General features: G+C 42.2%; 1 long non-coding RNA gene across 1 annotated transcript in view; it reads right to left on the bottom strand.

Moving 5' to 3' along the window:
- Nucleotides 1-13407: 13407 nt before the first annotated feature.
- LOC138156292 (uncharacterized) overlaps nt 13408-14046 on the bottom strand; it is a 3983-nt gene continuing 3344 nt past the window's right edge. Inside the window, exon 3 of the long non-coding RNA XR_011167116.1 lies at nt 13408-13584. This is a non-coding gene — a long non-coding RNA (uncharacterized lncRNA). The remainder of the gene's footprint in view (nt 13585-14046) is intronic.

The following is a 14046-nucleotide window of genomic DNA, read 5'->3' as shown; positions in this document are numbered from 1 at the left end:
CTGTCCGAAAAACTCAACTACAGCCAGGGCTGGGGATGGAAATTATTTACTCTGGGAATCCCAATTGAATAATTTGTTCTCAGTTAAATTATCTGCTTGATTTGGATTGTGAGAGGTCCTGGGAATGCACCCCAGGCGATTCCCCACCCTTCTATCGACCACTGTTTGCCCTCTTTCAATGGAAGCTTGGAAAAGGCTTTCGGAGAATCAAAGAATGTCAAAGCTGGGAAAAGCCTTAGACCAGAGAATATCAGAACTGGTAGGGATCTTAGAACATGAAACATCTGAGCTAGGGAGTCCTTTAGCACCTAGAATGTCAGAGCTGGGAGAGGCCTTGGAATATAAAATATATCAGAGTTGGGAATGTCTTTAGAACAGAGAATGTCAAAGATGTGAGGGAATTTAGAACAGCATATCAAAGAATGGAGGAAACTTAGAGCACAGGATGTCAGAAATGGGAGAGACCTTGGAGCATAGGAAATTGGAGAGATTTCAGGTCCAATTGTTCATTTTATAGTTGAGATCATTGAGCTCAAAGGTTAAGTGACTAACTCAAGGTCACACAATTAGACTGGGAATTTGAACTCAGGTTTCTCTTTCTATTTTCCCTTGCTGCCTCCCTTAGTCATATTCACGTAGGTTCTTTGTTCTGTCATATATCCTAATGCCAACATCTCCAAAGGCTTCTCATTACCTACACACTTAGAAGAGTCCAAATTCCCCACCCTAGTACTTAGGACTCTCTATAGTCTGGTTGTTGGAGTAGGGAGTAGTGAAAAGAATGATGGATTTGGAGTCAGAGGACCAGGGTTTAGATTTCTGCTCAGCTACTTACTCCTTCAGAGAAGTCACTCTGAGCTGCAGTTTCCTCATCCATAAAAAGATGAGGTTAGACTAATTTCTAAGGTCATTTCCAGATTTAAAATCCTACGATTTCCCACTCGTCTCCATCACAAACCCTCTATTCCAGCTGAATCTGTGTCTTCATAACCCCTACTTCCCAGACACTTCTAAACTATTTCTTCTCCACTTGGGCTATCCTCTTGGAACTTTTCCCACTGAAATCCACTCTGTTCTCGGAACCTGGGCTTTGACCTTCTCTCTCACAGAACCAAATTCCTACTCACTTCCCAGTGAAGCCATGTTCCATTTCCAAAGCATGACCCCCTCCCCACTCCATTCCTCCTTTCTTCTTTCTAATTTCCTTTTCCATGTTATTTCATATAAGGTCCTTGAAGGGCAAACTCATTTGGCTAGCTTATTTTTGCATCTCTAGTGCTTAGTATAGAACCTGGAAAATAGTCATTCATTCCTTCATTCATTGCCATGGCATGCCACACAAATTCTAGACTCTACATGCAATGTCCTCAAACTCTTCAGTTTCTACAGTCAGCTCCTAGGCAGCAAAGCATAGTGGGAAAAATGGGGGCTTTGGACACACAGGACTTGGGCTCAACTTCTAGCTTTTTTTTTTTTTGCTTTTTGGAGGGCAGTTGGGGTTAAGTGACTTGCCCAGGATCACACGGCTAGTTTTTTTTTGCTTTAAGTGTCTGAGGCCGATCCGAACCCAGGTCCCCTTGACTCCAGGGCTGGTGCTCCATTCACTGCGCCACCTAGCTGCCCCAACTTCTAGCTTTTGTCATATACCTTGGGCAAATCACTTCATCTTTCTAGGTCTTGGTTTCCTTCTCTGTAAAATGAGGGAGAAGATGGACTTAAAATAACCCCTAAAGTCCTTTTCAGCTTGAAAACTCTGGTTCTAGCCATCTTTCATAGTGTAGCTCATGTCTCATCTTTCCCCAAGAAGCCATCCACAAATTCCATTCTGCATAATTTTAGAATTAGCTTGAACTCACAAAATTAGGAAGATATACTTTTCTTGAGAGGGGCAGCTAGGTAACTCAGTGGATAGATCATAAATCTTGGAGTCAGGAAAGACTCATCAATCTGAGTTGAAATCTGCCCTCAGACACTTACTAGCTGTGTGACGCTGGGCAAGTCACTTCATTCTGTTTGCCTCAGTTTCCTCATCTATAAAATGAGCTGGAGAAGGAAATAGCAAATCACTCCAGTATCTTTGCCAAGAAAACCCCAAATGGGATCATGAAGAGTCAGACACAAAGCAACAATCAACCAAGAACAGCAACAATAACACTGCTTTTCTTGAGAGGAGTGAGGAGGAAAGGGAAGGAGATCAGGTTAAATTTCTCTATATCTCCTAAACAACTGTCACTCAATTTGATCCTTCAATATTTGCATTAGACATTAACAGTTTCATGTAACATGAAAACCACACTCATTTCTTATTTTGTTTTTTGCTTTTTTTGGAGGGGAGAGGGCAGGGCAATTGGGGTTAAGTGACTTGCCCAAGGTCACATGGCTAGTAAATGTTGTGTCCGAGGCTGGATTTGAACTCAGGTCCTCCTGATTCTGGGACCAGTGGTCTATTCACTGTGCCACCTAGCTGCCCCACCCACCATTTCTTGGTAAGGAAGAGCTTGGAACTTTGGTCTTTTTAGTACTGCTGTGAAAGCATTGAAGGACCCAGCCCCAAGTATATAGTACCATAGAACCACAGCATATCAGAGTCAGAAGACCTCCATGGTCTTCTAGTCCAGTACATACACAAACAAGAATTCCTTTTTGCAACAACCCCCTCCACAATTCATAGAGTTTCTACTTGAAATTGACACTCAGTAAATATTTGCTGAATGACCTGAATTAATTAATTAATCAATGACTCCCCTGAATAAAAAGCTGATTGTTGCACATTCAGCAAACAGTGCCCAGGATGGCAAGAAGACTGGAGGTTTTGCTAAATTGGGCTCCATTGCTGGAATTGGAGATGCTTGACCTCCTCCAGACTCATCTGGAGTCATGACAATGATATTGCTTCTATTTTTGTCTCCAGCACCCAACACGGTGCCTGGCTTATAGTAAGTGCTAAATGCATGATCTTTTGATTGATTAAAAGTCTTTGAAGGGCTGTCATAGAAAAGGGCTTGACCCTGGAGGGGCCAAAAGAACAACAGGACTTTACATGTAGAATTGGAAGGGGCATCAGGTGGTTATGTAATCCAAGCCACTTATTTTACAGATGAAACAAGTGAGGCCCAGGAAGACGAAGTGTCCGGCCCATGAGTAAGAAGAGGCAGAGTCAGTTGCTCACTTTGGAAAAGGGATTCTTCATTTTACAAAGGAACCAGATTCCTTTAAGGCTTGCCTGCACATTTATATAACAGGCCGCTGCATTTCACCAAGTGTGTGTACCCATGTGCTCCTGAAAAGTTGAGTGAGAGTGTCATTTTTTTAAAGTGTAGTCCAATTTTAATTACTCTGGAGGAGTCTGCTAGTTAAAGGCAGCTGTTAAAGGCAACTAGGTGCACAATGGAAAGAGGGCTGGGCCTGGAGATAGGAGGACCTGAGTTCAAATCTGGCCTCAGATACTTTATAGCTCTGTGACCCTGGGCAAGTTACTTAATCCTGTTTGCCTCAGTTTCCTCATCTATAAAATGATGGAGAAGGAAATGGTAAATCAATCCAGGAGTTCTACCAATGAAACTCCAAATGGGGTCACAGAGAGTCAGACACCACTGAAACAACTGAACAAAAGTTTTCTTCTCTGTAAGATGAGGGGGTTGGTTCTTCTAATGTCCCCTCCAGCTCTAAATATATAACCCTGAGAGTCTTTCCAGCTTTTACATAACAGGTTTTTGGTGTTTTGTTTTGTTTTTGGAGGGGAAGGCAGGGCTGTTGGGGTTAAGTGACTTGACCAAGGTCACATTGCTAGTACGTGTCAAGTGTCTGAGGCTGGATTTGAACTCAGGTCCTCCTGACTCCAGGCCACCTAGCCGCCCCCATAACAGGCTTTTTTATTTTTAGAGTATATTATCCCTTTGTTTTCCTATAGATCCTCCTGCTACTCACAACCAGGATTGTCCACGGACCAAGTAATCTGGAGGGGAGAGCAGGGGAGCTTCACCTCATCCTAATACTCCCAGAAAAGACTTGGTGGTGCTTCCTGATACCCTTTACAGGTTCATGAAATAGGGCAGCTTTCATGGACAACCAAGGAGACCTGCAGGGATTGGAGGAAAGTATCCCCTCCATAATATAGAGATCCTGCAGATGGGCAGGCCTGCCTCCCCTTCCAGAAAATGTGAACAGTGTTTAATGAATATGCACAAGGATTCATTAAACATTTCCCCATGTGGCTGAACAAAAGACTGCTCCAAACCCCCAAGCCATTTTTTAAAAGGAGAAATGTTACAGTGATGAGCTGTGGAAGCTAAATATGCCATAAGCAAGAAACAGCATATAGATGTGTGTGCGTGTGTGTGTGTGTGTGTGTATAGAGACACATAATTAAATGTGCATATATACACAGACACACTTGTGTACACATATGTAAATACTTCTATATGTATATATACAGAGACACACATTTTCAGTTTATTTAACGAGGAGTAGACATTTAATGGTGATGATGATGAAGATAATGATGGCAATGATGAAGGTGATAATGAAGATGATGGTGGTATAGGTGATGAAGAAGATAATGATGGTAATGATGGTGATGGTGATGATGATGATGGTGGTATAGGTGATGAGGAAGATAATGATGGTAATGATGGTGATGGTGATGATGATGATGGTGGTATAGGTGATGAGGAAGATAATGATGGTGATGATGATGATGATAGTGATAATGATGATGATGAAGATGATGGTGGCATGAGTGATGATGAAGATAATGATGGTGATAATGATGGTGGTATAGGTGATGATGATGAAGATGATGGTGGTATCGGTGATGAGGAAGATAATGATGGTGATGATGATGATGATAGTGATAATGATGATGATGAAGATGATGGTGGCATGAGTGATGATGAAGATAATGATGGTGATAATGATGGTGGTATAGGTGATGATGATGAAGATGATGGTGGTATCGGTGATGAGGAAGATAATGATGGTGATGATGATGATGGTGGTGATAATGATGGTGGTATAGGTGATGATGATGAAGATGATGGTGGTATGGGTGATGAGGAAGATAATGATGGTAATGATGGTGATGATGATGATGGTGGTGATAATGATGGTGGTATAGGTGATGATGATGAAGATGATGGTGGTATGGGTGATGATGATGAAGATGATGGTGGTATGGGTGATGAGGAAGATGATGGTGGTATAGGTGATGATGATGAAGATGATGGTGGCATGGATGATGAGGAAGATAATGATGGTGATGATGATGATGGTGGTGATAATGATGAAGATGATGGTGGCATGAGTGATGATGAAGATAATGATGGTGCAGCTGTAGGACACAGGAGGCTAAGAGACTGGTCACATAACTATACCTGTGAGAGGTAGCTCTTGAACCTACATCTTCCTTTTTCTGAGGTTGTTCCAGTACCTCAATGGTCATAAATAGTCCTGCATCGTCCTCTTCCTCAGGAAGTCCTGAAAGCCTGGAGATGCCGTGGAAGAGGAAGGGCAGGGGGATTATAAGAAGGGGAAAAGAGGGAAAGCCTTGCTCTTCACGAATGTAGCACCAGTAGCTGCTGAGAACCAACTAGCACCGGCAGTGCCCTGACAGACTCTAGTGGCGTCACAGACATTCTGGGGCAGATCTTGTCTCAAACACAGGCAGGTGTGCTCCTCAGAGCCCAGCCCATATTGAGCACTGCTGGACGCATCCTGTCTCCAGCTGGATCCTGGCTGATTCCAATTGCCAGCCTGAAATTGACAGTAGTCATTGGTGAGCTGGTGGCATCCTCATTTTCCTCATCTATAAAATGGGAGGACTGGGGCTGGAAGGAATGGCCTGTAAGGTCTCTTCCTGTTCTAATCTATGATCCAAAGTCACTTCACCTGTCTAGGTCTTGTTTTTCTCCTCTGCAAAGTAAGAAGGCTGGACTTGATGGCCTCTGAGGTCCAGCTCTAATTCCATGGTCCTGTGGTTCTCTGATAAATCTCCCCAAAGCTGGCAGCATCAAATACTGTGATGCAGCAATTTCAGCACCAGGGACTTCTCCCTTCTTTCCATCTAGAAAAAGAGGGGGGAAAACCCCATCCCCAGAGGATGTGCCACAGGCCACTAGACAAATGTCTTACTGCCCTCTGATGCTGTTAGGTCTGGCAGTGTATCATATTGAAAAACAATTCCCATTGGATTGGAAGTAGTAAGATTGTGTGCTTCTCTAGAAAAGAAATGTTTCCTATGTCCTAAGGCCCTGTGCTAAGGGACTAATGTTACAAAGATGGGCAAAGGCAGAAGGCAGTATTGGAGTTTATTCTTGGAAGAAGCCAGGGAAGCGAGGAGGAAAAAGGATGCATTTTAGGTTTGGGGGACAGTGGTGAAAAAGGACAGAGGGAGGGAAAGAGTGACATGGAGTGCAAAAGGAACAGTGAGTAAGCCAGGGTAGGTGGATCAGAGAGAAGGTGGAAGGGAGAAAAGTGTAAGAAAACTGGAAATGTAGGGAGGGGACTGATATATAAAGAGTTTTAAAAAGCAAACAGAGAATGGGTATTGTCTTTCTTGCCTTCTCAGTGGGTGGGGAAGGGGCAGATGGAGAGAATTTGGAAGTGAAAATTAAAGAAAACAAAAGACAAACAGAGGATTTTAGTTTTTATTCTGGTGGTAATCTAGACTGTCCCCCTTCTCCATGTGTGAGTGTCCCTTCATGACAAACAAAACAAATTCCTATATTAGTCATGCCCAGAAATGCTTGTCTCATTCTGTATAAAGAAATTAATATAGTCAAGTTGGATCATGAGTCATGCCCATTGTATGGCAATAGTAAAGAGGAATAGTATCTAACAAAGGAAACAAAAACGTCCAGGTTAGAGAAATGGGAACAGGATGAAGGAGTAGCTAGGTCAAATCTGTTTCTAAGTTAGTGCACCCAAGTCTATGACCTGAAGAACTAGCATAATTGTCTGAAAGATCATCCTTTTTTTTTTTTTTTTTGGAGGGCAATTGGGGTTAAGTGACTTGCCCAAAGTCACACAGCTAGTAAGTGTGTCAAGTGTCCGAGGCCAGATTTGAACTCAGGTCCTCCTGCCTCAAGGGCTGGTGCTCATTCACTGCACCACCCAGCCACCCCTGAACACTCATTCTTTACCAGACTATCAACCACATCTCATGCCATGACTGTGGATATTTTTCATGGTACTATCCATGGTTATCTCTTCTCTCTCTATGCCTTCTCTTTCAGTGACTCTGTCAATTCCCATGGGTCCAATTCTCAATTCTAAGCAGATGACTCCCAGATTTATATATCCAGCCCTAGACTTTCTCCTGAGCTCTAGTCCCACATCACCAACTGCATATTGGACATTTCCAACTGGATATCATACAGACATCTCAAACTCAACATGTTCACCACAGAACTCATTATCTCCTTTCCCTCCACCCAAACCCAACCCTTTTTTTTCTTTTTTCAGGGGGGAGGGCAAGACAATTGGGGTCGAATGACTTGCCCAATGTCACATGGCTAGTAAGTGTTAAGTCTCTGTGGTAAGATTTGAACTCAGGTCCTCCTGACTCCAGGGCCAGTGCTGTACTCACTGAGCCACCTAGCTGCCCCCCCAACCCTTTCCTTAATTTATTTCTGTTACTGTTTAATTTGATGTTATTATTTAACTTAATTCTTTGCAATAATTTGATTCTTCATAATTTAATTTATTTCAGGGAATCACTGTCCTCAGGTTTGGAAAGTCATACTTGCCTCCTCACTCTCCCCCTTCCCCCCCCCCCCCATCTACTTAGTTGTCAGACTATGTAGTTCTTACCTCCAAATATCTTTTCCCCATGTCCCTTCCTCTTCACTCACAAGGCCACCACCATTTCAGGCCCTCACCACTTCTTTGAATCCCCCTCTCCCTGCCGAGCTCGTCTCTGACACCACTTCCTATGACAAGCATTTCTGTACACCCATCTCTCCTCTGAGTGGTAGCACCTAGAGGAAATAGGGAGACAGAGTACACAGAGCAGGAGGCATGGAGTCAGGAAGAGCTGAGTTCAAATGCTGCTTCAGACACTTATTAACTGGGTGCCCCTGGGTAAGTCCCTTAGCCTCAGTTTCCTCAACTGCAAAATGATGTGAATGGACCTAATTGCCTTCAAGTTCTTTTCCAGTTCTTCCTAGAAGTAACCTTGTATTTTTTTTTTTTGCCAATACTTCTATATGAACATGTGTTTTGTTTGTTTTGTTTTGTTTTCCAGTGGTAGAATGTAATCTTCCGGAAGGCTAGTTCACTTTGTCTATCTCCATGGCCTGGCACATAATTGACTGATTGATTGTTATACATCTCCAATAGAAGAGACAGAGAGACAGAATTTTAGAGCTAGAAGGGCCACCGTTTATTCCATCTTCCCAGACCCAGTTCTGTAGCACAAGAGGGGTCAAGGTCACCTCTGAGACCCCTTCCAGAGATAGAATTGGATGACAGTCATGGAGGGCATTTCTACACTGGATGGAAGGTTAGACTAACTCTGCCTTTCACAGGAACTCTTGAAGCTCATGTGACTGTTGGCCGAGAATGTTATGGAAGGCATGCCTATATGGATGTATGCTGGAATAAGTAACTTGGAATATCTGAGGTCTCTTACAACTTAGAAATTCTTCAATTCTGTGACTTGATGATTTCTGTTGTTGTTAATATTATTGGTAGTTGTTTTTCAGTCATGTCCAACCCTTTGTGACCCCATTTGGGGTTGTCTTGGCAGAAATGCTGAAATAATTTGCTATTTACTTCTTCAGTGCATTTTACAGATGAAGCAACTGAGTCAAACTGGGTGAAGTGACTTGCCCAAGGTCACACAGTTAGTATCTTGGTCCATATTCAAACTCAGGAAGATGAGTCTTTCTGACTCTAGGGCAGATGCTCTAACCACTGCACCACACCAGAGGGAATTTCTACATAAGATAGGAAAGTGAACCAGGCAGCATTTATACAGTGGAAAAGAGCCATGGCTCTTAAGCCAGAGGACCTGAGTTCAAACTCCAGCTCTGACACTTTACACTTCTCTTTCTTCATCCATAAAATGTGAAAGTTGGATTAAATGACCTCTGAGATTCCCTTCCAATGCTAGATCTACACATCTAGGACTTTCCTGGGCCTCAGTTTCCTTTTCTGTAAAATGAGGTGGTTGGACTGGATGACTTGTAAGATGGTCACTTCTAGCTCTAGACCTATGACTCTAGGAATAATAGACAATGCTAACAATTAAGATATGCTGTGCTAAGCATGTTATAATTATTCTCATTGAATCCTCACAACAACCCTGGGAGCTAGGTTCTATTATCATCTGCATTTTACAGATGGGGGAACTGAGGCAAACAGAGATGCAGCGATTAGGCCAGGATCACCCAGCCAATAAGTGTGTGAGACTGGATTTGAACTCAGATCTGCTTGACTTCAGACCCAATGCCCCAACCAGGGGTAGGGAACCTGGGACCTCAAGGCCACACATGGCCCTCTAGGTCCTCAAGTGCTGCCCTTTGACTGAATCTAAGCTTTGCAGAACAAATCCCCTTAAAAAAAGGATTTGTTGTGTAAAACATGGACTCGGTCAAAAGGCCGCACCCAAGGACCTAGAAAGCAACATGTGGTCTCAAGGCTGCAGGTTCCCTACTGCTGCAAAACCCTTAGAATCCTAAGATCCCTCCAAGGCTTCAGTTTCCATATTAATAAGATAAAAGGGTCAGACTCAGAGGACCTCTAAAATCCGATGATCTATGATTTGTGATCTCTGAGGTTCATTCTGAGATTATGTGATTTATCAGGATTAAATTATGATTGATGGGCCCAGTGTCCCACACATCGATGACAAATGAGAGATTTCATGCAGTCTCTGAAAGTCCTCTTGTGAAAGTGGGGCCGTTCCCCTAGAGAGCATGGCCGTTAGACACCCAAGCACCCTCCCCCATCCCAATTCTGCTAATTGTACTTTTGCTGATCCTAGAGAATCTAAGTTATTTGAACTCTGTTTTAATAAAGTCTCCACACTTCCTTGTAAGAAACCACTGAAATGCAAAGTGAGGAGAGATTGAGTCTGCACCGAGGCCAGCAACAAGATAGGGTTAAACTCTTATTCATCCCAATGGGGTGTTAATGTGGAAGATCAATTTCAATCACTTTCCAACACCTCATGGCTTCCCAAGAAAACTCTGCAAGGAACTCCAGACCTGCCACCCTACTCCATATGGGCAAATATTTGCCCTTGCAATTATGGTTAGTGCTACTACAATCTCTATTACTACATTTTATTATCTATTAAGAGCCTAGCACATGCGAGTTAACCAGCTAATTGCACACCCAAGTGACCTCTTGAGTCTGTAAAATAATGGGGCAAGTGACTGGTAACATGTTTAAGTCATTCATTTCTGGCATATATTTGCCACTCAGCTGTGTCCTTCTAAGCAAATGGTACCCTTGGCTTGTCCAAGGGCAAAGGGATATGGTGCTGAATTATGAAATTGACCCACTGAAGACTTCCTATGTACCTAGTCATAAGATTAAAAGCAGCATGGGACCCTGAATGTTGCAGGTTCTTAGTATCATGGATTTAGAATTAGAATGGACCTCAAAAGCCAACTGATCCAACCCTCTCGTTTTATAGAAGAGGAAACCAAGGCACAGAGAAGGAAAGAAACTTCTTCAAAGTCACACAGGTATTAAGTAGCAGAGCTGGGTTTGAACTCAAGTCGACTAAAACAATGTTTCTCAAATTTTTGGTTTTAGAGCCCCTTCTCTTAAAAGTTATTTAGGACTCCTCTCTCCTCCCTCCTCCTTCCCCTCCCCCACCCAAGAGCTTTTGTTTATTAGGTTATATCTACTAATATTTGCCACATTAGAAATTAAAATGTTGGGGCAGCTATAGTACATATAGCACTGGGTCTGGAGTCAGGAGACTCATCTTTATGAGTTCAAATCCAGCCTTAGACATTTACTGTGTGACCCTGGGCAAGTCACTTAATTCTGTCTCAGTTTCCTCATCTGCAAAATGAACTGGAGAAGGAAATAGAAAACCAGTAGAGTATCTTTGCCAAAAGAGCAAAATGAACACAACCGAGGGAATATTCTATTCAGTAACGACTATGTTGTTTTAAGGATGTCTTTTTCATACTTTTCATTAATATAAATACCCAAATTAAATATGAAGAAAACCATTATTTGCATCCAGAGCAAGAACTGATAAATACACGTCTGTATAGAATAATTTTACACATATATGCCTGTTTTTGTCTAATGGTAGTCATCTCTAGGGTGAGGCAGGGAGGGGAAGAAAAAAAGAAATTTACATAATAACTTTACCATATATTTAAAAGAAATATCAAGTTATACATAATAGATTTTCAGTTTTGTGTGTAATCATCTTTTTGGATTATATTATGTTATGGAAATACCTGTTTTATTCCATACATTTATAAACTCCCCCAAAGGGGGTCACAAAGAGGTGGACATGACTGAAGAAAATTATATCGTCAAGTATGGATTGTAGGATTATAGATTTAGAGCTGCAAGTCTAATCCTTTTATTTTTACAGATAGGGAAACTGAGGTCCAGAGGGGGTGAAGTAACTTGTCCAAGGTCCTCCATAGGATTCAAAACCACGTCTTCCTGATTCCAAGTCTTGTGATGCTGCTTAGCAAAGCTGGGTTTGATACCTTAGAGGGTCCTTTCTGCTCCTGATCCTGATCCCAAAGCAAATGACCAGATAGCTACAATACACTCTAGTAGGCAGAGATGTTTCATCTTTTATCCGTGAAGCAATTTTTTTTTACAGTTTTTTAAGTGTTTTCCTCATAACAGGTTTGTTAGGGACTTTGTACAAGTAGGATTAGCCCCCAAGGAATGCAGGGAGTCCCCTCTGCCTTCCCAGGGGTCAGGGCAATGCTTTGGTAAGAAGTTATTTAATTAGCCCTTTTGTTGTTGATGGTGGCTGGTGGGGGCAAGGGGGATTTTGTGGAAAAGTCCCTTCAGTTTTCTTTGTTTGTCCTTGACTAATATTGACAGCATGTACTGTATTTGATTGAACTTTACCTGGTGCAAATCTCTCTCCTAAGCATTCTCTCAAAGGATCTTCAAGAGTCTGGGGCATGAGGGAACACAGGACAAGAAGAATTAACCCTCCCTTTGCAGATGAGGAAACTGAGGCTCAGAGAGGGGAAGTGTCAAGGATGCCATGTTTAAGGAAGATGATAATGAGCTGAAGAAAATTCAAAGATGGTGAAAAGCTATGAGATCTTGTGATTTGAGAAATCATTCATTCATCTGGGATGGTGAGTCGAAACTGAAACTGTCCTTGGTGGATTTCCCAGGTGACATTGAGATGCTTCGGAAGTCACTCCAGCTTGTACCAGCTCCTGTCCTACTTTCTGAAAGCCTGGAGAAAACAAGTTGTCACTTTAATTATCCAGTAAGGGAGATCTTTTCTATGCTCATGTGTGAGTTTCCCAGATCCACCAACCTGCAGGCTGGATGAAAAGGAAATCTTCACAGATTGGGTTCTGAATTCTAGGAGTATGGAAAACAAAACAAAACAAAACAGAATACTGCTCTGAATTTTTGTAAAACTATAAGATGGCCTCTATGATTTGCAACCTCCTCCATTCCCCAGTTCTGAGGATGAGGGGACCCTCCTCTTTTCAATTTATAGAGCATGTCCCAAAAGTCTTAGTGCAGTTCTAAGCTATTAAAACCTTCCAAAGCTTAATCAAATGAGAGCTTAAAACAATTAAGTTATTAAAGCTTAAAATGGCACTAAGTCTTTTGGGAGAGCCTGTATTTATGTACTGAAACAGAGACTGGATTTTCTTAGCACAGCTTACACTCCCACTGGCAAGCTGAATCCCCAGAATGCAACTACCTACATCTTCCCCTCAAGATTCAGGGGCCCTGTTGGGAAATCTTTCTAACACTATCAGCTCAATCCCATATTCAGGTATATTCTTTCTGATGCCAATGATTAATTCTTATTTCTTCAATATCATTGATATCATTGATTAGTACCACCAAAGTGATTTCCCTAAAGGGCTGGTCTAACCAGGTCACTCCCATATTCAACAAACTCAAGTGGCCTCCCATCACCTCTAGGGTCAGATACAAAATTCTGTTATTGCAACTTTGTAAAAGCCATTTGATGTTAATTGGTTAAATGACAGTAGCATCATTTAACCCATTAACATCAAATAGCTTTTACAAAGTTTCGGTGACAGAAGTGACAAAGTGTTCTGTTCTCCCTCCCCTCCCCAAGCATACCAGGGTTTTCTCCTTTACTGCCCCAGTCCCCAGGGACAGGGATATAAAGCTTAAAATGGTTGCTACAGAATGTTTTTCTCCATAAAATTCACTTCTGACCTTGACAGAGGCAATCGACAAGGTCATTTCCTTGCATTCAGGATAAATGTCTTCAAAGCTCACCACTTCTGGATTTAATCAAACAGGTTGCTTCTCAAGGTCTTCTCAGGTGTGCTGGGTCTGGCTGCTGCTGAACTCTCACATCGACTCTGGTTTCTGGATTTTTGGTGGCTCAGTCTTCCACCCTTTTGAAGTTGTAGCCTAAAAGGAGGAAAGAAGACACATATCAGGTATAAAAGTAACATGTAATATCAGGCATAAAAAGTAACATAATATATATTAAAATATAAAAGTAATGTATTGTGGCTTGTATTTGTAAACCCAGTCCTTAGCAGGGCTCCTGGATCATAGTAAGCCTTTAATAAATGCTTAGTTCCTTCCTTCCTTCCTTCCTTCCTTCCTTCCTTCCTTCCTTCCTTCCTTCCTTCCTTCCTTCCTTCCTTCCTTCAATTTGTCCATCCTTCCTTCCTTCCTTTTGATCTTTTCTTTTGACTTTCCTTCCTTCCTTCCTTTCATCTGTCCCTCCTTCCATCCATCCTTCCTTCCTTCTGTCCTTTCTTCTGTCCTTCCTTCCATTTGTCCATCCTTTCTTCCTTCCTTTTGATCCTTCCTTCCTTCCTTCCTTCCTTCCTTCCTTCCTTCCTTCCTTCCTTCCTTCCTTCC

This window comes from Petaurus breviceps, unplaced genomic scaffold (genome assembly GCF_028583685.1).
Source record: "Petaurus breviceps papuanus isolate PSGF00001 unplaced genomic scaffold, PetGlider_PUasm1.0 99, whole genome shotgun sequence".
Lineage (NCBI taxonomy): Eukaryota > Metazoa > Chordata > Mammalia > Diprotodontia > Petauridae > Petaurus > Petaurus breviceps.
Note: the sequence above shows the minus strand (reverse complement) of the source record. Positions and strands in the feature narration are given on the sequence as shown.